This window comes from Adiantum capillus-veneris, chromosome 6 (assembly GCF_014529385.1).
Source record: "Adiantum capillus-veneris isolate H3 chromosome 6, ASM1452938v2, whole genome shotgun sequence".
In the NCBI taxonomy this organism is placed as follows: Eukaryota; Viridiplantae; Streptophyta; class Polypodiopsida; order Polypodiales; family Pteridaceae; genus Adiantum; species Adiantum capillus-veneris.
Genome location: NC_140936.1, coordinates 123365621 through 123391488, shown reverse-complemented (window position 1 = coordinate 123391488; position 25868 = coordinate 123365621). Strand labels below are relative to the sequence as shown.

Genomic DNA, 25868 nt, shown 5'->3' with positions numbered 1-25868 from the left:
CATCTTGTGCAAAAGAATAAGCATGTGCCATTGGAGACACATTCGCCACTGGGTAGGGATCACTAGTTAGCCATAGACGTATCAGCCATTCTAACTCCTCAAAATTTCTCTCACATGCAAGACTCTCTATCAAATCCCATTCGCAAGAAAGTATAGGGTAGCATACGTAGAACACTTGTTGAAAAGACAAGGGGTACCTTTCATCAAAAATAGAAGTACATGCCTCTGGTGAAGTAGCCATTTCTGACAAGACAGATAGATTTGGTTAGGCCTTTAAAACATAAGAGTTGTTTTTGTGTGTTGCTTGACTTGACACGGTGAATTTGGACTTATATGTAAGATCTGATAGGGTGCTCTCTCATTGCTAGGCGCTCTTGCTCTTTACTATTTTTGTTTTTTTGTGAGTATAAGGCTATATATATACATTCCCTAAGATCGGAGATTAAGAGGTCAGGGAAAAAAGGTTGAGAGGGAAGCAAGTGAATGATGGATGTCCACAAACACTCCCCCCTTCCTTGGGTAGATCATACCGTTTGAAATGAGCTTGTCACCCTTTGAAACCAATTGTTCCAGTTGGTAATAGGTGAGGATTTTTGCCAGTAGTTTTCTATTACCCTAGGTGCCTCGTCAAGTTGCAACGGTGGTAAGGTACTCTCCCAGGATCGAACTTGAAGTGGTTCATTAGGTGATTCTTGAACACTGGGAGGTGTGGATTCTTTTATAGCTTCATGGAGGTCCACTACTATAGATGGAGGCTGTGTAGAAGCTTTTACCTCTATGGATGTATTACATGATGAGCTAGAATCTTCATGGGACTCCCCCCTTCCTGAGCTAGGTGGAACAAATCGTTCTTTCTTTGGTACCCAAACTAGCTCGGGAGCGGGTGTGTAGCATTCTGTGATTTTTTTCTTTCCATGATCATTGATTCGTTTTGGAGCTACGGGATTGGGCTCACTTGGGTCAGGTGATAGGTAAGAGCACAATCTACGTTTTGGCACCCAGATTTGATCATTTCCTTGATAGTATCCTTGGGCTTCCAATAGTCGTTTAGGAATCCAACGCAGCGTTTCTTTACATTTCTTGGAGTGAGTGGTACGGTTCTTACTAGGTTTCCGTTTTTTTGCATCAACCATGCTCACTACAGAGGTTTTAGGGACCCACTTGTATGTTTTCTCTGTTACATTAGGATGGTTCTTGTGTGTCTCAAGCTTTCTTTCAACTACATTAGTTGAAGCTCTAGAGAGTTGGGCTATGGGGACGTATGGTTCAACCTCCTGGACATGCAATGTCTTGGGTTTTATTTCCTTGGGCAATATCTCAGGGACTATGGCTTGAGTGGTAGGGCTAAGAGTTGGTTTTTGCGTTGTAACACCCCCAGTCCCCCAATCAATAGTGCATTTGGTGGCTATCATCCACGTGCGGCCTAGGTTTATATTACCCTCCATAGTTCCAGTAGGCATGACCAAAAAGTCTTGAGCTACCACCCCATTGTCATAACTGACAGAAGTGTGCCAAATTCCAAAAACCGCAGTTTTTTTCTTGTTGACACCCTTGACTTGGATAATACTCTCAGATAGAGGTGGCTTCCCTAACTGACACCACACCCCATAGGATAGCAGATTGTATTTAGCACCCGTGTCCAATAAGGCGTTATATAGCACTTTTCCATAGGCACTATTTAACTCAATGGGGTATCGTAGAGGTGTGTCAGAGTCCAACCCATCCTCTTCGTGTGCTTCATTTGCATCAGGTTCCGAGCGAGTAGCTCTACCTAATGTTTCCATCAAACGGCTAAACATACTAGTACTAGGCTGTGGAGCTTCGGGAGGTGCATGGCCTTCTCTCTCAGTGTTTTGGTTAGGGTATGCTTCCATGATTTCTGAGTCGGAGGCGGAATCACTAGCGGCTATTTTAGGGTCTTGGGTGGTGCTACCTTGTGTCCCCGCTGAGGGTCTAGAGCTTATCGTGGATGGGTAATGGGTGTCCGTATGAACAGAGGCACCCTCAATATGCTCGTGTTCTAGCACCCGCCCAGAGCGTAAGTGCATGTGCTTTTGATACCCTAAGGTGTCAAAAAGCTGCTCTAGGAGGCCTTGTGACTAGTTTTTAGTATGTCTTTTGTTTGTTTTTTTGCTAGATTTTTTTGAGCGTGTCGTGGAATGGACCGTGTGATAGCTCAAAACGAGCGTATCGGTCAGAGGGTCGTGCCGTGCTTTACAGCCCTCCGTTTGGTCACTCTATGCCCTCGGAATCCCTAAAACTGTCAATTTCCAGTAGGGAACTAGGCCCAAACTAGAAAGTCTAAGGGTGCAAGTGGGAAGAGAAAGGAGGAGAGTGGAGGACTTGTCCCACATGCTCTCATTCTCTCTTGAGGGAGTAGGGTATATATATAAGAGTGAGTCTAGTATATATCATAAGACTGAGGACTGAGGCCTGGGCTTGGGCTTGGGCTTGGGCTTGGGCTTGGGCCAAGCCTGGGCTTGGGCTTGGGCTTGGGAAAATGATCCCGATCCCGATTTATCTTTTATACAAACCAACCCGTACGTTTTAAGAGTCGTGTTTTTTATTTTCGAAAAATATCGCCGCCCACTCGCTCGCATTTTTAATTTCCTTTTTTTTTTTTTTTTCGAATTTTTTTTTTTTTCCTCAAAAAACTTTTATTTTTTTTTTTGGGGTTTTTTTTTTTTTGATGCAGAAAAACGCAGCAATTAAAAAAATGCAGAAAAACGCAAAAAAGCAGAAATTGCAGAAATTGCAGAAAACTGACAGAAAAACGCAGAAATTGCAAAAAAATGCAGAAAAACCGCAAAAAAATGCAGAAAATGCACAGAAATTGCTGAAAAATGCAGAAAATGCAAAAAAAACGCAAAAAATGCAGAAAAAACTCAGAAATTGCAGAACTTGACAGAAATTGAAAACGCCGAACTTGAAATTGCAGAAATTGAAAAACGCAGACAATAGCAGAAATTGAAATTTGACAGCAAATGCAGAAAACGCAAAAAACAGAAATCTCCACACACCCCTTCCCTGCCTTTCCTATGATACAAATTGCACCACAAGGAAGCGTAAAGTGCTAACCGAGCTTAGTGTAGGGCATATCCCCGGCAACGGCGCAAAAAATGTGCGCTCCTTGCCGCACTGTCGAAGCAAGGGACTTGCCAATACACCGTATGCGAGCCACAAACGGCTCCAAGCACACAACAAGCCTAAACTAGCAAGCTCAAGAAAACAAAGGGTGTGTCACTCACCGCTCTACGCTCGCCTTCGTGGTGGATTCCTCGCCGCGATGAAGAAGAAGCTGCAGTCGTGCCGCGCTCAATCGCTTCGCCGCCGTCGTGCCTTCGCAATGCTCGATCGCACACACACTCTCCTTCTCTCTCTCTCTCTCACACACACACACACACACGAGGAGGTGAAGAAGAAGAAGAAGATGGAGATGGAGCAAGAGCACTCTTCTATTGCACAAATGAGAGAATGAGTAAAAATTAGGTTTAGTTGGCTTTTATAGGAGCTCACCCCATTCACACTTGGGCGCCCATGCTTAACCAACTAATCCCTTGAATGTCCAAGTTAAAGTGCGCCTCTCATCGGCGATCACTCTACCTTTCCCTATTGGTCCGACAAGCCCGGTACCTGACTCTACCAAATACATAATACGCGTCCATCGTAGGTGATGGGGTGTCCGTGTGCCGTGAGGGTTAACAGCCGGCAAGAGAGGCTAAGAGAGCAAGAGCATCACAATCCCTTCGTTTGCAATCCACGACCAGATGCCAACTTTCTGAAAAGGTCTCCAAACTGTAGTATACAGAGATTTACTATACAAGTACAGTGGTTGTATGTACGCTTGATTGTGGACACTCGTTGAGTGTACAAAGCGTTACAGGTACCACGATAGCAGGCTCAGCAGATTTGTAGGTTTTTGCAGATTACAGCTATTTTGTCTTAGTGCTTTAAGATGTCTGATGGTTTCAGTCAGATTGTTACTGAGAAGCTTGAGAAAAATAACTAACCTGCATGGAAGTTCAGAATAACAAATTTCCTAAAAGGAAAAGGTTATTGGGACTATGTAGAAGGAGACAATGAAAAGGAACCAGAGATTCCCGAGGCAAATGCTACAGCAGAACAAAGGAAAGCTTTGAGGGACTGGCAACAAGGCCAGAGCAAAGTGATGTATTGGCTTTCTATGAGCATCACAGATGGCATGATGGGCTATCTACAGGATGCTGAAACCCCCGCCATTGCATGGAGAAACTTAGGCAGAGTGTTCGAGGTGAACACCAAGGCCAAGAAGCTTCAACTAAAGTCGGAGCTAAATCAGGTTAAGAGGAACAACCTCTCAATCAATGATTATGCCTTGAAGATCAAGAGTATCATTGAGGCTCTTGGATCTATTAAAGTCTCAGTGGAAGACGATGACATTGTCCGTGCATGCTTGGATGGTTTAGGAGATGAGTATGTACATTTTAGGTCTTCCATGAATACAAGAGACGACATCCCCGTGTTCCAAGATTTGATTTCTATGCTTATTCTTGAGGAGAAGAACCTTGACACATGTTCTTCTCATGGCAGAAATAATTATGAACAGGCCTTCTATTCTAACTCCAACAGAGGTAGAGGTAGAGGTCATGGTCGAGGCCCACGGGGTTGGAGGGGCCAATTTCTGGAAGGTCAATCAAATCAAAACAATACAGGTGGCAGGGCATACCAGTCTCAAGGCAGGGGGAGTCAAAGAGGTCGTGGTGCAGGATCAAGTAGGCAGCAACATACTCGAGATAGCAGAGAATGTTGGACTTGTGGTGAAAGAGGTCACAGGTCACGTGACTATCCAAAGGGAAAAGCAAGTGGAAAGAGAGAACATGGCAACTATGCATCTACTAGCAGAGATGCAGATGACAGCAAAAACGAGAGCATGTTCGTTATGCAGCATGTGATGAATACAATGACTGCAGAGAATTCCACCCAAGATGATGTCTTGGTATGTGGATTCGGGTGCCTCTAATCACATGACGTCTCATGGATAGTGGTTTAGAGATATGCACAAACCAGATGTGTCAGGCTATGTGCAGACAGGAGATGACACAGCTCACCCCATTGCTCATGTAGGAGACATACCTCTAAATACGAAGAGTGGCAAATCAAAGTACTTAGTAGATGCACTTCATGTCCCAAACATTACAAAGAATCTTGTTTCTGTTGGACAAATGGTTGAGCAGGGTTTGCAGGTTCGTTTCAATCCGAATGGCTGTTATGTAGAAGATTTTCAGAATGGCTGTAAGTTTATCAGAGAGGGCAAATGTGTGGGCAGAATGTTTACGCTGAATGTAGACATGCCTGAGGTGAAAGCTGCATTATTTGCACAGGGCACAGGTGTTGTGGCTGATGTTGACATTTGGCACAAACGCATTGGCCATGTCAATGAGCAGAGATTGCGCAGCATGCAATCAAAACAGATTGTAAAAGGTCTACCCAAATTCAAGGTGGATGGTATGGATAAAGTGTGTGCAGCATGCCAATTTGGAAAACAATCAAAGGGCTCATTTCCACATGAGCGCAATGTATGTAAAAAGCCACTTGAGGTGGTGCACACAGATGTTTGGGGTCCAATCGATACTGCAAGTATACATGGTTGCAGGTATTATGTCTCTTTCATTGATGACCATACAAGGAAAGTATGGGTCTACTTCATGCGTAACAAAAGTGAAGTGTTTCGTCACTTTCAAGACTTCAAAGTCATGATTGAGAAGGAGACAGATATGCAAATCAAGACATTGAGGTCAGATGGAGGGGGAGAGTACTTCTCCAATGATTTTTCAGATTTTCTTCGAATGCATGGTATACGTAGGCAGTTTACATGCAGATATACTCCACAACAGAATGGGGTCGCAGAAAGGAAAAACAGGCACATTGCAGAGGTTGCACGTGCATTGATGAATGAGAAGAACATGCCTCATCATTTCTGGGCTGAAGCCGTAAATACAGTTGTGTACATTATGAACAGGACACCTACAGCTGCGGTGCATGATGTAACACCTGAGGAAAAGTTTACAGGTACAAAGCCTGATTTGGCACACTTGAAAGTGTTTGGCTGCATAGCTTACGTGCATGTACCAGATGAGTTGCGTAGGAAATTGGATCCTTAAGTAGAGAAATGTATTCTTCTGGGATATTCCCTTGAACAAAAGGGGTACAGGTGCTACAATCCTACTACATGAGAATTACGAGTGACCAGAGATGTAGTCTTTGATGAGATGAGCAGTTGGTACAGTAATGCACATGGCACTATTGGGGCTGATGTAAAAGATGATGTGGTTGTACAAAATGTGAGGCCACAGTCACAGGTTTTGAGTGGACCACAAGAGTCCTCTTCTCGTGGCTCTGTTGAGAAACCATGGAATGGTAGACTACGTATGCAGGTTACTCCACCAACAGGTACAGGGAATGTATCACGAAAAGGAAAGGAAAAGGTTGATGAACCTCCCATTATGGTTGATGCATCATCAGGTTTTTTACATGTAGACATGGATTCAGATGGTTCTGAACAAAGTCCTGATGAGGAATTTGGAATTCCCGCTGTCAAGACACCTGGTGTAAGGAAAGTACAAGAAGATGCTAGAGGGCAAAGGAGTGACCCAGGACCGCGCAGATCTAATAGAGTCAGAAATCCAGTTCAGAAATTGACTTATGATGGGTATCTAGCGCATCACCAAGCCTACATGGCTAAGGTGATACAGGATGTGGAGCCCACATGTTTTGAGGATGCAGTTGGAAATGTGCATTGGGATGATGCAATGAATGAAGAGATGGCTGCATTGGAAGCAAACGACACATGGGAGTTGGTGCCATTGCCAAGTGGCAAGAAAGCTATTGGTTGTAAATGGGTGTATAAAACCAAGCATAAGGCTGATGGTAACATTGAGCGTCACAAGGCAAGGCTGGTCGCAAAGGGTTATGCACAGACGTATGGCATAGACTATGAGGAGACCTTTGCTCCAGTGGCAAAGATGACGTCTGTGAGAGCTGTCATAGCAGTGGCTGCATGTAGAGGATGGATTATGCATCAAATGGATGTAAATAATTCCTTCTTGAATGGTGAGTTGCAAGAGGAAGTGTATATGGATCAGCCACCTGGTTATGTCGATCCAGGTTACCCAGATTATGTATGCAGACTTCTCAAAGCTTTGTATGGTTTGAAGCAGGGCTCTAGAGCATGGTATGACAGGATTGCCAAGTATCTTGTCAGTATTGGTTTTAGGAGAGCTCATGCTGATCATTCACTCTATGTACGTGAGAGTGATGTGGGGATTGTGGTCATTATCATATATGTAGATGACCTTATTATTGTTGGTGACAATGCTATGGAGATTGACCATGTGAAGGGTCTTCTCAAACAGGAGTTTGAAATGAAAGATTTGGGCGAGTTGCGCTACTTTCTTGGCATTGAGGTGATCAGGACTCCAGAGGGTGTATGGCTATCAGAGAGACAGTATGCTTTGGACATGTTGTCAAAGTATGGTATGGCTGATTGTAAGCCAATTTGTATTCCCTTGGATGTGAATGCAAAGCTGAGTGCAGAGAAGGGTGATGTTGTTGAGGATGTCAACATGTATAGGAAGATGGTGGGTAGTCTAATCTACTTGACTATCACGAGGCCAGACTTGAGCTACACTGTAGGCTTGGAGAGTCAGTTCATGCAGCTTCCGAGGAAGCCACATTTGGATGGAGTACGACGCACACTTAGGTATGTGCAAGGTACTCTTGACTACGCATTGTTCTATGCAGCAGATGCACCATTAGCATTGTATGGGCATACAGATGCAGATTGGGCAGGTAGCATTGTTGATAGGAGATCTACGAGTGGCTTCATGTTCTCTTTTGGGAGTGCTGCTGTTACTTGGAGCAGCAAAAGCAGCCTATGGTTGCTTTATCGAGCACAGAGGCCGAGTACAGAGGTGCAGCAGTTGCGGCGTGCGAGATAGCTTGGCTATGCACATTACTTGAGGACTTGGGAGTGCAGGTGGACCAACAGATTTTCATCCATTGTGACAACCTCAGCAGCATGCAGTTGGCTAGGAACCCAGTGTTCCATGCCAGGACCAAACACATAGAGGTCCATTACCACTACGTTCGAGAGCGAGTGTTGGCGGGCGACATCGACTTGGTCTACGTCAGCACGGAGGAGCAGATAGCGGATATCTTTACCAAGGCCCTCGGAGCTGAGAAGCTTCGACATTTCCGGACTATGCTTGGACTCTGCGACATGCAGAGCTCGAGGGGGAGTGTTGAGATGTCGAGCTCTACACCTTGAGCTGGCATCCACTACGGGTCTTGGTCGCTTACGGCATTTACTCATTAGCGCGTTAGGTGACCGACACGGAGGATCTCTACAAGTGATTCTACAGCTGGACTACACATATAGTGCCAGCCTAGTACGCTTCTAGCGAGTTCACACTTAGTGACCGCATGTACATATGTGCTACTTTTCAGCTTTAGCATTTAGTCATTTTGTACTCTGTTTTCTGTGAAGAAGAAGAAGAAGCTTTCCATCTCTGTGTGCTTTGTGCTTGTCTTGTGTAGCTCTCTTGCATCCTCATTCTTTACAGGGAGGTGTTGTCGAATTCTCGTCTCAAGAATCTTGATTAGATCAGAGAATCCAGAAGATTATCAGCCCTTAATCACGGTAACCACGGTTTAATTAATGCCTTCTGTAAATTCTTTTCATTACCATCTAAATTCCTCGTCTATTATGCTTTTTCCTAGTCGTAATTCTCCATACTTACTCTCTAATTTTTCCTTAACCATATTCTATTATATAATCATCATCCCATAGCTGAATTATCAACCATTCATCACTCTTAATTAATGATTAGTGCATGATTATTAGAATTTTCTCTCTCTAGGTAGCATAGTAATTAATCGGTAAGCTGGTAATTGTGTAGATTGATGAGAATCACTCTTTCTATCATTCATTAATATTGTAGCTAAATTAAATTCATTTCCCTTATGCATTAAGATGTAAATAAGGAAAAATTAATCCGTCGTTAAGTCTCTAAGAGTTGAATTTCCTCACACCTATGCATAAGGTGAATCTGCACCATCTATTTGCTAGGAAAGAGATTAATAGTTTTAAATTCATCTCTCTGGTAATTCCATTAGTGAAATCCTATTATTCTTAATCATGTAAGCCGAGTAATTATCTTTAGAGCCCATAGGGTTATGTGTAATCCATAATGATTCCTATATGGAAAAATCTAGACCTCTCATATATGAGGGATTAATTGGTGTTGTTAATCTATCTATTGGGTTGTTATGACGCTTGCGAACCTTAGCTTTTTCTCCAAGCTAATTATTTAAAGTAGTGAGTAAAATGGCTCCGGTTAAGAGAACTCGCTTCAGTGGTGCCCATGACCGCGAGGTAGGAACAAGCAATGTCAATGGAAAGGGAAAAGCTCCCATGGAGGAACAAATACTGGCCATCTCACGGGCCATCGACGAAGAAATGGAAGAGGTAGGTCACAATTTCATTCAAGTTGTTTAATTTAACATTTCACACATTTAGCTAGGAATGAACATATCCCCAAACATGTTGGAGAAATCCGACGGAAACCTTGGCATTGAATTCATTGTACATTAAATTCTAAAGTAGGAAGGAAATGATTGATGGGTATGTTGTTTGCAAGAGGAAAGAATGTCTTCTAGGGAAAATTTAGCTCGACATGTTCTGAACAGGTCTCCAAAGTGCAGTATACACAAATTTACTGTACAAGTACAGTGGTTGTATGTACGCTTGATTGTGGACACTCGTTGAGTGTAGAAAGTGTTACAGGTACCACGATAGCAGGTTCAGCAGATTTGTAGGTTTTTGCAGATTGCACTTATTTTGTCTTAGTGCTTCAAGATGTCTGACGATTTCAGTCAGATTGTTACTGAGAAGCTTGAGAAAAATAACTACCCTGCATGGAAGTTCAGAATAACAAATTTCCTAAAAGGAAAAGGTTATTGGGACTATGTAGAAGGAGACAATGAAAAGGAACCAGAGATTCCCGAGGCAAATGCTACAACAGAACAAAGGAAAGCTTTGAGGGACTGGCAACAAGGCCAGAGCAAAGTGATGTATTGGCTTTCTATGAGCATCACAGATGGCATGATGGGCTATTTAGAGGATGCTGAAACCCCCGCCATTGCATGGAAAAACTTAGGCAGAGTGTTCGAGGTGAACACCAAGTCCAGGAAGCTTCAACTAAAGTCGGAGCTAAATCAGGTTAAGAGGAACAACCTCTCAATCAATGATTATGCCTTGAAAATCAAGAGTATCATTGAGGCTCTTGGATCTATTAAAGTCTCAGTGGAAGACGATGACATTGTCCGTGCATGCTTGGATGGTCTAGGAGATGAGTATGTACATTTCAGGTCTTCCATGAATACAAGAGACGACATCCCCGTGTTCCAAGATTTGATTTCTATGCTTATTCTGGAGGAGAATTGAAGAACCTTGACACATCTTCTTTTCATGGCAAAAATAATTCTGAACAGGCCTTCTATTCTAACTCCAATAGAGGTAGAGGTAGAGGTCGTGGTCGAGGCCCAAGGGGTTGCAGGGGCCAATTTCTGGAAGGTCAATCAAATCAAAACAATACAGGTGGCAGGGGAAACCAGTCTCAAGGCAGGGGGAGTCAAAGAGGTCATGGTGCAGGATCAAGCAGGCAGCAACATACTCGAGATAGCAGAGAATGTTGGACTTGTGGTGAAAGAGGTCACATGTCACGTGACTGTCCAAAGGGAAAAGCAAGTGGAAAGAGAGAACATGGCAACTATGCATCTACTAGCAGAGATGCAGATGACGGCAAAAACGAGAGCATGTTCGTTATGCAGCATGTGATGAATACAATGACTGCAGAGAATTCCACCCAAGATGATGTTTGGTATGTGGATTCGGGTGCCTCTAATCACATGACGTCTCGTGGAGAGTGGTTTAGAGATATGCGCAAACCATATGTGTCAGGCTATGTGCAGACAGGAGATGACACAGCTCACCCCATTGCTCATGTAGGAGACATACCTCTAAATACGAAGAGTGTCAAATCAAAGTACTTAGCAGATGTACTTCATGTCCCAAACATTACAAAGAATCTTGTTTCTGTTGGACAAATGGTTGAGCAGGGTTTGCAGGTTCGTTTCAATCCGAATGGCTGTTATGTAGAAGATTTTTAGAATGGATGTAAGTTGATCACAGAGGGCAAATGTGTGGGCAGAATGTTTACGCTGAATGTAGACATGCCTGAGGTAAAAGCTGCATTATTTGCACAGGGCACAGGTGTTGTGGCTGATGTAGACATTTGGCACAAACGCATTGACCATGTCAATGAGCAGAGATTACGCAGCATGCAATCAAAACAGATTGTAAAAGGTTTTCCCAAATTCAAGGTGGATGGTATGCATAAAGTGTGTGCAGCATGCCAATTTGGAAAACAATCAAAGGGCTCATTTCCACATGAGCGCAATGTATGTAAAAAGCCACTTGAGGTAGTGCACACAGATGTTTGGGGTCCAACCGATACTGCAAGTATACATGGTTGCAGGTATTATGTCTCTTTCATTGATGACCATACAAGGAAAGTATGGGTCTACTTCATGCGTAACAAAAGTGAAGTGTTTCGTCACTTTCAAGACTTCAAAGTCATGATTGAGAAGGAGACAGATATGCAAATCAAGACATTGAGGTCAGATGGAGGGGGAGAGTACTTCTCCAAGGATTTTTCAGATTTTCTGCGAATGCATGGTATACGTAGGCAGTTTACATGCAGATATACTCCACAACAGAATGGGGTCGTAGAAAGGAAAAACAGGCACATTGCAGAGGTTGCACGTGCATTGATGAATGAGAAGAACATGCCTCATCATTTCTGGGCTGAAGCCGTAAATACAGTTTTGTACATTATGAACAGGACACCTACATCTGCGGTGCATGATGTAACACCTGAGGAAAAGTTTACAGGTACAAAGCCTGATTTGGCACACTTGAAAGTGTTTGGCTACATAGCTTACGTGCATGTACCAGATGAGTTGCGTAGGAAATTGGATCCTAAAGCAGAGAAATGTATTCTTGTGGGATATTCCCTTGAACAAAAGGGGTACAGGTGCTACAATCCTACTACACGAGAATTACGAGTGAGCAGAGATGTAGTCTACGATGAGATGAGCAGCTAGTACAGTAATGCACATGGCACTATTGGGGCTGATGTAAAAGATGATGTGGTTGTACAAAATGTGAGGCCACAATCACAGGTTTTGAGTGGACCACAAGAGTCCTGTTCTCGTGGCTCTGTTGAGAAACCATGGAATGGTAGACTACGTACGCAGGTTACTCCACCAACAGGTACAGGGAATGTATAACGAAAAGGAAAGGAAAAGGTTGATGAACCTCCCATTATGGCTGATGCATCATCAGGTTTTTTACGTGTAGGCATGGATTCAGATGGTTTTGAACAAAGTCTTGATGAGAAATTTGGAATTCCGGCTGTCAGGACACGTGGTGTAAGGAAAGTACAACAAGATGCTAGAGGGCAAAGGAGTGACCCAGGATCGCGCAGATCTAATAGAGTCAAAAATCCAGTTCAGAAATTGACTTATGATGGGTATCTAGCGCATCACCAAGCCTACATGGCTAAGGTGATACAGGATGTGGAGCCCACATGTTTTGAGGATGCTGTTGGAAATGTGCATTGGGATGATGCAATGAATGAAGAGATGGCTGCATTGGAAGCAAACGACACATGGGAGTTGGTGCCATTGCGAAGTGGCAAGAAAGATATTGGATGTAAATGGGTGTATAAAACCAAGCATAAGGCTGATGGTAACATTGAGCGTCACAAGGCAAGGCTGGTCGCAAAGGGTTATGCACAGACGTATGGCATAGACTATGAGGAGACCTTTGCCCCAGTGACAAAGATGACGACTGTGAGAGCTGTCATAGCAATGGCTGCATCTAGAGGATGGATTATGCATCAAATGGATGTAAAGAATGCCTTCTTGAATGGTGAGTTGCAAGAGGAAGTGTATATGGATCAGCCACCTGGTTATGTCGATCCAGGTTACCCAGATTATGTATGCAGACTTCTCAAAGCTTTGTATGGTTTGAAGCAGGGCTCTAGAGCATGGTATGACAGGATTGCCAAGTATCTTGTCAGTATTGGTTTTAGGAGAGCTCATGCTGATCATTCACTCTATGTACGTGAGAGTGATGTGGGGATTGTGGTCATTACCATATATGTAGATGACCTTATTATTGTGGGTGACAATGCTATGGAGATTGACCATGTGAAGGGTCTTCTCAAACAGGAGTTTGAAATGAAAGATTTGGGCGAGTTGCGCTACTTTCTTGGCATTGAGGTGATCAGGACTCCAGAGGGTGTATGGCTGTCACAGAGACAATATGCTGTGGACATGTTGTCAAAGTATGGTATGGCTGATTGTAAGCTAATTTCTATTCCCTTGGATGTGAATGCAAAGCTGAGTGCAGAGAAGGGTGATGTTGTTGAGGATGTCAATATGTACAGGAAGATGGTGGGTAGTCTAATCTACTTGACTATCACGAGGCCAGACTTGAGCTACACTGTAGGCTTGGAGAGTCAGTTCATGCAGCTTCCGAGGAAGCCACATTTGGATGGAGTACGACGCACACTTCGGTATGTGCAAGGGACTCTTGACTACGCATTGTTCTATGCAGCAAATGCACCATTAGCATTGGATGGGTATACATATGCAGATTGGGCAGGTAGCATTGTTGATAGGAGATCTACGAGTGGCTTCATGTTCTCTTTTGGGAGTGCTGCTGTTACTTGGAGCAGCAAAAAGCAGCCTATGGTTGCTTTATCGAGCACAGAGGCCGAGTACAGAGGTGCAGCAGTTGCGGCGTGTGAGGTAGCTTGGCTACGCACATTACTTGAGGACTTGGGAGTGCAGGTGGACCAGCAGATTGTCATTCATTGTGACAACCTCAACAGCATGTAGTTGGCTAGGAACCCAGTGTTCCATGCTAGGACCAAACACATAGAGGTCCATTACCACTACGTTCGAGAGCGAGTGTTGGCGGGCGACATCGACTTGGTCTACGTCAGCACGGAGGAGCAGATAGCGGATATCTTTACCAAGGCCCTCGGAGCTGAGAAGCTTCGATGTTTTGGGACTATGCTTGGACTCTGCGACATGCAATGCTCGAGGGGGAGTGTTGAGATGTCGAGCTCTACACCTTGAGCTGGCATCCACTACGGGTCTTGGCCGCTTACGGCATTTACGCTCTGGCGCGTTAGGTGACTGACACGGAGGATCTCTGCCAGTGATTCTATAGCTGGACTACACTTATAGTGCCAGCCTAGTACGCTTCTGGCGAGTTCACACTTAGTGACCGCATGTACATATGTGCTACTTTTCAGCTTTAGCACTTAGTCATTTTTTGTACTCTCTTTTCAGTAAAGAAGAAGAAGAAGCTTTCCATCTCTGTGTGCTTTGTGCTTGTCTTGTGTAGCTCTCTTGCATCCTCTTTCTTTACAATTCCCAACGCACAAGCGGTTTGTATAAAAACTAGATCTTCATGCTCGTCGAAGGCCGTGAGAAAGTAGCAATTGACTAGGAGCTCCTTTCCTTCGAGTTCCACACAGTCGGAGTGAGGCAACCTTCTCACAATTTCATAAAGAACATCCTCATCAAGTCCAATCAAGTTTGCAAGATTTAAAGACTCCACTTGTGCTACAAAATTCCTGGACAAAAACTCCTTAGGATTATGGTTAAATCATTCAAAAGCATAAAGAGATTTACAATGTCTCTATGAACAAAGTGTCATAGAAAGTAGAGAAGGATGAGAATTTATACAAATTTGCAATCTTCTCTATGCTCTCTTTATTAAGACAAGCTCTGAATAGCTCCCTATCTCCTTTGTTGAAAGAGAAAGGAAGACTATTAATAAGACGCAAATGAGGGAAAAATTCACCAAATGTGAGTCTATGAAGCATGAACTCTGGCCTCTGGCCGCAAGTTTCCTGAAGAGTCTTCCTCAATGGTGAAATGCACTCGGCAAATGCCAAATTTCACTCTATTTACCAATCTTAGGGCACACACTAGTTGGATGAATGCGCGGTCTTCCTTAGTGCCCAACAACAAGAGGAAAATGGAATCCACGCGTAGGACCTTTCGTCTTAACTTCACCACCCTCTTGTTATGAGGGAGACGCCTTACTACTTGCTCCTGCAACTCAATTGGTAATAGAGCTAGATCTCTAAGGATTGAACTTTCACTGCACACACATTCCCTGTTAGAACAAATGATCTTTTTTTGTTTCTTGTAACAACTTGGACAAAGAAAAAACAACATACACACTATTTTGCCGGGCTGCACTTCATTTTAAAATAAAATGAACACATGTACATCAAAAGAACTGTGGTAGTTGATGAGAGGTAGAATGACAGGGTTTGGTGATGCAAGAATTTCTCCTACTCTTTGGGCACCAAACATGAACACCATTCGTTGTTGAAAATGGATCTTTCTACTAATTGCAACGTTTATTCTAATGTGTGGAGTAAAATGAAAGGGAAAAACCTCTATACCTGGGCCATTATCCATGGCCTATGCATGTCCTAATGCTTAAAATAACACAAAAATATAGACGTCCAAGCTAATATCGTACCTAATGAGAGGCAAAATAAAAGGATTTACCGAAGTGTTTATCTCGGCTAACCTAAGAGGACCTAAAATCCTACGAATTACCCGTTGAAATTGCAACTTAGTACTAACAATTATTTGTATCTTTTGCCTTGCAATGGGAATGAAAGGATCATACAAACTCTCGTGATTCATGCAAACTACTTGACTATGCTAAAAGTTGATCCTACACAAAAACATACACGAGTTGTTGTCCTCCGTGGGGGCACCAATTTGAAGCGGTCCGGGGCGGGCAACAAGAAGAGCAACCTCTAGACACCCTTCAAGGCTCCCGTGCTGCTCAATGGGGCTGTGGCACAACACAACACAAACCAAAACAACAAACCCACAGCCAAATCCCAACTACACAAGGGGCACCACCTAGTTTAAGAGCGAACTAGGACGCAAAAGAGGAGAATCGTTAGAGCAACCCACAAACAAGCAAGGAATTTACACTAACCCTAACACCAATGGAACACTCTCACACACTAAAACAAGAGAGAGAGAGAGAGAGAGAGAGAGAGAGAGAGAGAGAGAAAGAGAGAGAGAGAGAGAGAGAGAGAGAGAGATGGTGCTCGGGCTGCTTTGAAGTGTATCGTTAATGATCAAGCAAACATAAATATATATATGTAAGAAAGAGAGAGAAGGGGGAAGGGGGTGCTTGTTGCACTAATGCCTTCTTACAAATCTGTCATGACCAATCAAGTGAGATTAGTATTTGTTCAACATAGCCTGAGTAAATTACACCACAACACATCACAAGAAAAAAGCCACCCCAATCACTGTCTTAAAGCCACGGGAGTCCTCTCCACCCTGTCGCCCTCTTACAGCATGTGGGATTTATGGCTAAATTGATAACAATACCCGGAGACAAGCTATCAAGAACTTAAATAAAACACCAAGACACTTACACATCATTATTGTCCATGACTTCACATTGGAAGGGAGACAAGGTATCCATGCTTAGTCCAAATTCACCCTCCTGGATTCAGAAAATGTTGGGCTTACTCTAGTAGGAGAAATGATAGATTTCCTACTCTCAATTTAATGATCACTCTCTCTTACAATGGCATAGAGTTCCCTTGCTAATCACCCCTAATACAACACATACATATGCCTAATACCAATGAGATTCCACTCAAGAGCTCCTTCTCAAGAGGTTGAGCTTGGCTTCTCAAGCTATAGCATAGTGCTCTTTCTTCTTCCCCTTTTTGTGCTAGCTACACCCTCCTTTTATAGCAATTTGAAGGCTAGGGTTACTCCTCTAACCATGGTTGGGTTAGATTTTCAGCAATTTATCTAATTTATTTTGCTTGGAATTATCAAGAAGTTGGTGGGGAAAGAGAGAGGAGAGAAATGGAGGTGATAGGACTTTTCATAGTGGGTTAGTGTTAGTAGAGTTAGTATTAATTTACAAATGGAATTGGATATTTACAATGGGAGTATCCATGTAGGATACAAATAAGGAAGAAGAACTCTTAAGAGGTAAGAAAAGATGGATTTCTTACAAGGTTGATGCTCCAAGTGTCTTGAGTAGGGCCAATTTTGACGCTTGTTGACGGTCCACTAGCTTTGACAGTACATTTTTTCTCCACTCTTGACCTTCCTTGAGAGACAAGGTAATTGAAGCTGAGTAATCAACCACCATGATGCTGTCTTTTAAGAGAAGAGGCTGAATTTTTTGGTTTTTTTGATAGATATGGATAATTTGGAGGAGGAAAAATGAGACTAGTTGGTCAATTTTGGAATGGAATTGTGTGTGGGAGGTATGAGTTCACCATGGTTTCTCTTATTCTTCAAGGTTGAGGAGAAGGTGAGTAGGGTGCAGAGAGGAGTGGTGAGAGAGGTGGGGATGATGAGTGGAGAAGTGTGTGTGAAAGAGGAAAATGATGAAGTGGAAGAGAGAGTGTGGCTGCATAGCATGGGAAAACTGGGGTCCACTAATAAAATCATAGCTCACAGCTCGTAGCTCAAAAAAATATGAAAAAAATTTGAGGCAAAAGTTCAGCCCATGAGCTACAACTTTTGTTTGTATCACCTTTTCAAATTCGTAGAGCAAGTGAACTTTAAAAATTTAGCAAAACCGACCGTTTTTTTCCACTGCACAAGGTCCTTGTGGGGTCCTTCTTTGGATGATTCTTTTGAATACCTCCAAGAGTGAGCCCTCCATAGTGCATGTATGCATGCCACCTACCCTTGACCTTATTTGGTAGGTCTATAATTGAAGATATTGTTGAGATCATGATATAAGTGAATAGTACAACTAAGAAAATCAAATATTGAGGGGTCTAAAAAATATGTACATGTCAAATATAAATAATATAAGTGGAAAAAATATAAAGGGGTCAAAAGAAATCTCTCTCATTATGAGGCTACCATAAAAGATAAATATTTTTGGTGTTCTAATTTTTTAGAAAAAAAACAAAATAGATGTAGGAAGGGAAAAATCACAATAGTGAAAAAATATACACATAAATAAAACTAGTTTTTTTGGATTTTTGTTGGGGTGGAGTTACACCAAATAGAAGAGAAGCTTACATGAAAATATTTATATATGGAATAAAGAGTATGAAAAATGGTAAGAAAAATTGTGGTAATGGTGAGGCAATGTACAGAGCATAAATAACACACACCTAGGTAGAAATATTTAAATAAATACCAAAATAATTATGAAAAAATCTTTTATTTAGGCCCTATATACAAAGAAATATTTACATACGCATGGGCCATAATATACTTATATTTTTTATATTTTTTATTTTTTTGGCTCAACTAGCCCAATGACTAGCTAATTGAGGGTTTTTTATTTCAGTAAGGAGATATGGGAAAAGTCCCCTAACTCACACGCACCTATATACAGTGAAAGGGTGAGGGTAACCACAGTGTTTGAATGATTTGATAGGGTGAGATAACTCACTATGGCAATTACAGAGAGCCGAAAAACGACTATCAATACTTTCCTACGTAACGTAGGCCTCCTGCTCATTAGATGCGCTCTATTTTTCTCTCTCCTTCATATGGCCCTCCAAATGACCTCCGAAATTTCCTAATGTTTCTGGGGGATCCTTGGCATGGCAGGACTACCATTTCTGTACTTGCTTCCACGTTAGCCCTTGGAAGCCCTATCCAACCCCCAGATATGAAGTAGCGTAGGACACCTCTTGACCCTCAATTACTACCTTCATGTTTCAACCACCATCACTATCTTCAAGCTGAGTGGCAGCTGCCATCAATCAAGCACGACCTTGGCAATGATAGGATATGAGAAAGTCAGAGGCAGTCCATGCCCTTGGAGTGCCCCAAGGTGGACAACTGTGCTGGTGCTTGTAGGCTTGCGGCTGTGTGAAAAGCCCTAGGGGAGATGAGGGCCTGGGAGCTGATGTAGACAAGAGAGGTGGGGTTCTCCCTGATGAGAGTAGGACTCAACGTGCCGCGTGTCGGAGGTGGCACCTATTCTCTCTCTCTCTCTCTCTCTCTCTCTCTCTCTCTCTCTCTCTCTCTCTCTCTCTCTCTCTCTTCATTCTGGATGGAATGTCCCAGTTCATTACCACTGAAGACAATGTAGAGCACATGAGCGATCAAAGAGACCCCTTCAAGCCTCGAGGGACCAAGGGTGGGTAGTTGTAGGTTTGTAAGTCAAAGCGGACAACTAAGCTTGAGGGGAAAATGGCATCAGGTGTTGCTCGCAGCTCGTGCTCTAAGTGTAGGTGAGGCCTCTAGAGTGTGTCGTCTGCAAGAAACGAAAGGGTATCTTAATGAACACCTCATCAATTTCCGTGCATTAGGGAAAGGACATGACGGTGAAAGCGAGAGCTTTAGATTGTAGCTACCCGCTTGGGCACGATCGGACTACCGAAATCAAGAAGGTGTTGACCCGTGGGAGGGGAAGGGTGCCAGAATCCCTCCCCCTATTATATGTAGTATAGATGGTATCACCTTAGTTTATTAAGTTTTCTAGATTTTTTTTGGGTGTTTGTGTGCGCACCCATGTGTGTTTGTATGATATCAAAGACCTTTGGGATGGTATCTTTTTCAGTAGCAGGCCGTGGCCGGGGGGGGTTATATAGGGGAGGGGGCTTCTTATTTGTCTGTCAACGTTTGAGAGTGAGACAAAGAGAAAGACACACACACACACACACACAGAGAGAGAGAGAGAGAGAGAGAGAGAGAGAGAGAGAGAGAGATACATAGAGAAAGACACACACACACACACACACACAGGGAGAGAGAGTGATCACCATGGAAGCACATGCTAGCACATCCTCCTCCCACGCAGCAACAACATCGAAAGAGCCACAAACACCCCTTTTGTGGTTCCTTCTTTTCCTAGAGGACACCGAATATGCTGGATTCAATGATCTTCACGGGTTCTTCACCCACACAATGGATTTATAGAAAACCATGCAACTCCACAATGACACTTTTCACGACATAATAGGGTAAATGCATGTGCAATCTTTCTTGTCCAAAATTTCCACTCTCTTCTTCCTTGTCAATAAGGAGTCCTCCTCAAAGGAGATGGACATCACACATCTGGCACTGGGTGGGGTGCTGCTAGATCGTAACGATCCCAAGCTCGTCCCTATATATGTCCAAAGTGAGCAAAGATTGAAAGCTATTAAATATCCTCACAGCTTGAAAGGGGAAGTTGAAACGAGAGAGAAAATTGATGGCACCTCCAAGGTGCCCATCCATGGCTCGTTGTGACCCTACTGCAACTCTCAAAGTGGAGATTAGCCATCTCAGTAGCATAATTATAGAAGATAAGGAGTATTTAATCTTACACAATGTGAGAAAGGGTTTTGGTGTCTATCTAGATGAGGATCTTAGACACATATGCACCAAGATGGAGTTCCCCCTTGATCCTACACCAAAAGCTACAGATGACAAGCTCCCTACACTGGGGGACACTGTTGCTGACACAATTGCACTAGTGACAGCGGTGTCAGGAGTTTTTTGGAGCAAGGGATTGCGCATATGCACATACATATGCATGGTGCATCGAATAAAGGATTGCCCATTTCCCAGAGCCAGGTGGTTACATGGAGCCTGTTACGGGACCTTGGAGAGAAACCCGTAAATGGGACTTAGGGGCCGCGCGTGTTCGCCGATTCTCCACCTGAACACAAGTTAGCCGACTTCACAACAAGTTGAGCAAGTATTTCCAAGGGACTTTTGATGCAAGGGTGCTTTGTATTGATTCAAAAAGTTGATTACAAAAAGGGACGGAGGCCCCTCCGACGCCTCTGAAGACTGTGTTAACCTAACTCCAACCTAGTATGGGTAGATGGTTTTATGGACGTGAGGATTGCCACCCCGGCTCCGGTTGAACAACCGGCCCCCTCTTAGCTACCCGGTAGGATGCGCACGGTTCACCAAGAGTGGAGTACTACTCCCATATAAGTCCTTTAATTCGGGGCGCTCAGGCATACCGCCCAAGCCCCATGGCCTTGAGGTAGAAATCCCTCTCAAGGAATCACCGTCGGTCCCGTCAAGGAGCCGCGGTTCCAAAAACTGTACAAAATGCCGAAACAGCCCCGCGGGCACGTCTCGGGCCGATTTGGACCCCGGGACCCCCATGGACCCGGCCACGGTCCAAGCGGGGCTCTCACTTGCAAAATGCCTTTCGGGGGCTCCCGGAGTCGTGTTGCGTTCACGGGAGCGACGGGTCCACGGGTCGTTATGTGTTAGCACGTGGTGAGCATGGCCGCGGAGAGGGGCAATTCACCAAACGGGACCTCGGTCCCCCTCAAGCACCGTCCACATTGGGGAGTTAGGTTACCGGGTGTTAGGTCACCCGCCGGTGTTAGGTCACCCGTGTTCGGCCACCCGCCGGTGGTAGGTCACCCGTGTTAGGTCACCGGGTGTTAGGCTAGAGGGCGTTAGGTTAGCGGGTGTTAGGTTAAAAGTGGGAACGTGGACCGCCGGCATGCATGAGGGATAGCCCATATGGGGGCGCTTGAGGCAAGGAGGGACCGCCGATGCGCCGTGAAAAAACTCCCTCTCACAAGGATCCCAACATTCTCCCCCCCCCTTAAGGAACTTGATGTCCTTGTCAAGACTGAAAAGCATCTGACCACATAGTGCATACATTGCATAATTGTCGCATACTGTATCTTTATTTTGCTGAAACTGAAGCATAATTGTGCTGAACTAATGCATCCTAGACTACTACTGTACATGTTTGTTGACTTCTATGCCCTAGTCATGTGCTTGAGCTCCAGGATCCTGTAGTACCGAAGCAACAACTGCTTATCCATTGCAATGACTCTATCTTCTAGCACCCAAGTGCAATCTGACATTGGCCGCCCTCGCCATTTTACATAGAACTCCAGGTTGTTGAGCCTGAAACGATGTTTGATGATGATTTCTGGCTCGAAGGGGTTTACTCCTTTGTCTAGCAGAGGCACATGGCGACCGTATTTTCCATCAACTTGAAATCGTTTGAGTAGGCTGATGTGGAAGACATTGTGGATCTTGACATTGGAGGGTAGCTCCAGCTTGTAGGAGACGTTGTTGAAGTCTTGTATAACCAGATATGGACCATAGTACCGATGGTTGAATTTGGGTGTCAAGTTCTTTGGCAGGTTAATGTTCTGTGCACTGACCAGTACCAAGTCACCTTTTTGAAAGAACTCGGTTCGTGATTTCTCATTGTGTCTGGCTACATACTTATCTTTGTACTTCATCAAGTGCTTTGTGGCTACATCCAAACTTTTGTGCCAAGCCATCAGAAACTCTTCAGCATCCTGATCTTCTGCATGCATGGTGCCCGAAGCAAGGGCCATGGGCGTAATCACCTCTTTACCTATAGCTAGTTCAAACGGTGTGTATCCTGTCCCTGAGTGCACACTGTTGTTGTACTGAAACTCAAGGACCTCTAGGAAATCTGCCCAATCCTTTTGATCTTCTTGAACATAGCAATGGATGTAGTCTTTAATGCCTTGATTGATTTTCTCAGTCTTCCTGTCTGTTTGGGGGTGATAGGCTGACGAGAATCTGAGTTGTGTGCCTAGGAGCTTGAACAATTCCCGCCACATGTCACTCAAGAATTGCCCGTCGCGGTCTGACACAATTGCCAGGGGCAGTCCGTGATTTTTGAAGACATGCTTGAAGAAGAGCCGCGCTATCTGGTAGGCTGTAAGAGGCGGCTTTGCGGTAATGAAGTGTGCTTGCTTTGAAAAGTAATCCACTATCACGAAGATGGTAGTGAATCCGTGGCTTTCCGGCAAGTCGACGATGAAGTCCATGCTTATTACATCCCAAGGTCGAGATGGTGTAGGCATAGACATCAAAAGCCCTACTGGCTTTATTCGCTACGCCTTAACTAGCTAGCACGTTGGGTAAGTTCTTACATACTCAACCACATCCTCCTGCATCTTTGTCCAGAAGAAGTAGTGGCTTAGCCTGTCGAAGGATCTCTTCTGCCCACCGTGACCTGCAAATTTGCAGTCGTGGGTTTCCCAGAGTAGCTTTGCTTTGAGCGTTGGATCATCTGGCACATACACGCGGTTATGAGCATACCATAGCCAATCCCGCAAGTCGAGCAGTCCCACTGAAGTCTTGCCTTAACGCCAAGTCTACATCATCTATAACACTGCGGGGTCTGTCTTACTCGCCTCGCGAATCTGATCGAGTACCTCGTCACTGCTTATTATGCTGACTACATTAACCTTGGGCATGCGACTGAGTGCATCCGGCATCGCATTCTGCTTGCCCGGCTTATGAATGATTTCTATGTCATATTCTGCTAGCTAATCTTGCCATCGGCTCTGTTTGTGCGAGAGCTTAGACTGCGTCTGGAAATACTTTAGGGAAACATTATCTGTGTATACCTTTGTGTGCTTGTCTAATACATAGTGACGCCATTGGTCAAGGCAGTACACCACTGCATACATCTCCTGCTCGTGTGTAGCCCATCTCTTCTGCGGATATGAGAACTTCTTTGAAATGTAGGCTACTAGTCTTTCTTCTTGCATTAGTACCCCTCCCATGGAAATGCGTGATGCATCAGTGTGAATTTTGAATGGGTTGTCGAACTCTGGGAGCTTGAGTACCAGTAGAGAGCACATTACTTGTTTGATATGCTCAAAAGATCGTTGGGATTCTTATGTCCATTTGAACGCCAGCGAACCCTTGGTGGTGTCTATGATGGGAGCCATGATTTTCGAGAAGTCTTTGATGGACTTCCGGCAATACTGAGTAAAACCCACGAACTCACGCACCTGCGTGATTGTTCGGGGAGCAAGCCAGTTCACCACGGCCTCAATCTTTTTAAGATCCACTCGGATCCCATCAGTAGTGACCAAGAAGCCCAAGAATTCCACTTCATGTACTGCGAAGACACATTTTTCCAACTTTGCATACCACTTGCACTCTCTGAGTCTGCGGAGCACCTGGCGTACATGTTCTACGTGCTCTTCGTAAGTCTTGCTGTAGATTAGTAGGTCATCTAGATACACAATGAGGAATTCATCCAGCATGTCGCCGAAGTCTGTATCCATTCTTGCTGAGAAGGGGAGCACTAGCCATTCGTGAGCTCCGTAGCGTGATCTGAAAGCTGTCTTGTGCACATCTTCGTCTACGATCCGGATTTGGTGATATCCTAATCGCAGATCAACTTTAGTGAAGTATTTTGCCCCTGCCAACCTGTCTGTTAGATTGTCCATGTGCGGTAGAGGGTACGTGTTCCGGATAGTTATTTTATTTAGGGCTCTGTAGTCGACGCAGAGCCTAGACGAGCCATCCTTCTTCATGACAAATAGAATTGGGCCCCCGTAAGGCGACTTGCTGGGCCTGATGAATCCAGCTTCAAGTAGTTCCCCCAGTTGCTTCTTCAATTCCTGTAGCTGTGTGGCATCCATTCGGTAGGGTGGATGGGCTGGCGGCGAATGGCTAGGCACCAGTTCGATTTTGTGGTCCATCGCTCGCTTGGGTGGGAGACCAGCTGGAAGTTGAGGCGGTACCACGTCTTTGAACTCTTCAATCACCTTGATGATGCGAATATCCCCGATAGTGCACTCCTCTTCTGAATCTGCCAATGTTACTTTCATTACACAGCAGTGAACGTGGGCCCCCTGTTTAACAGCCTTTTCTGCTTGCTTCGGGGAGATCCACATTGAGTCCGGAAATAATTCGTCCCAGCTAACGCAAGCCTTACCTTTTTCCGTTGTTGTTGGTGTTGGTGTCTTAGTCTGAGATGCATTTACGTGCCGTCGAGCTTGAGGCGGTACGTAAGGTTGCGGTTTAGGAGGAGCTTTAGTTTGAGTGGTCTTGCGGGCAGGAGGCGTGTCCATTGGTCGAATGATCGGGACAATCACCCCCTTTCCATTCATGTCCAACATCTGTTGATTCATGCCCTTGGCATACAATCCCATCACATAGGAATCATACTAGGCCAGGCCGAACATCAGATTGTAGGAGTCCATGGGTGCAACAATGAAATCCACTCTTGCCCGCCATTCACCTACCTGGACCGCCACGTCGTAGGCCATTGTTGTGTTTGAATCTTCGCCCTGGACAAAACCTACTGAGATGCTTCGTCCTCCTCCGGGTTTGCAGGTCTTTACCCCCAAGCGTTTGGCACATGACGGTGAGATAAAGTTGTGACTCGCTCCAGAGTCAAGCATCGCCAATTCTGATTGCCCGTTGATCAACGTCTTGACATACATATTTGGGATTGGTTTTATGCGTGCTGCTAGGCAGTGTAGGGAAGCTTTGATGGCTCCTACGTGGACTGTTCCTTCCGTAGACTCCTTGTGTCCGCATTCTTCCTCTTGCTCTTTGATTTCAGTGATCTATACCTGGGACGTTCCTCTTATGTCCGCGTTAGTCTCATTGGCCCAAGCGGAGTGAGCTCAAGAATGAGAGTTAGCTTTGTGACAGTCACCATCCCAGTGAGGACCCCCACAGCTATGGCAGGGGCGGGACGGGGTCGCCTTCCAAGGCAAAGTTCGTTGAGCAGCCCCTCCTGACTGGTTTACTGAGAAGTTCCTTGTTAAGTATGGAGCCTGATTTACCCTTGTAATTTTCTGTGGTAAAAGCGCACATTTGTAAGGCCCCCATTATGAGGAGAAGCCATTGTGCGTGAAGGAAAATCACTCACCGGAAACCAAAATTTTCACGGACAAGAATCAGGGGCAACTTTAAAGGCCTCGGGAATATTTTTTTCGCCGGAA

General features: G+C 44.5%; 1 pseudogene; it reads right to left on the bottom strand.

The window, feature by feature from the left end:
* The window catches only part of LOC147456204 (polyphenol oxidase I, chloroplastic-like), a 75050-nt pseudogene extending 52110 nt beyond the window's left edge, over positions 1–22940 (bottom strand).
* Positions 22941–25868: the final 2928 nt, after the last annotated feature.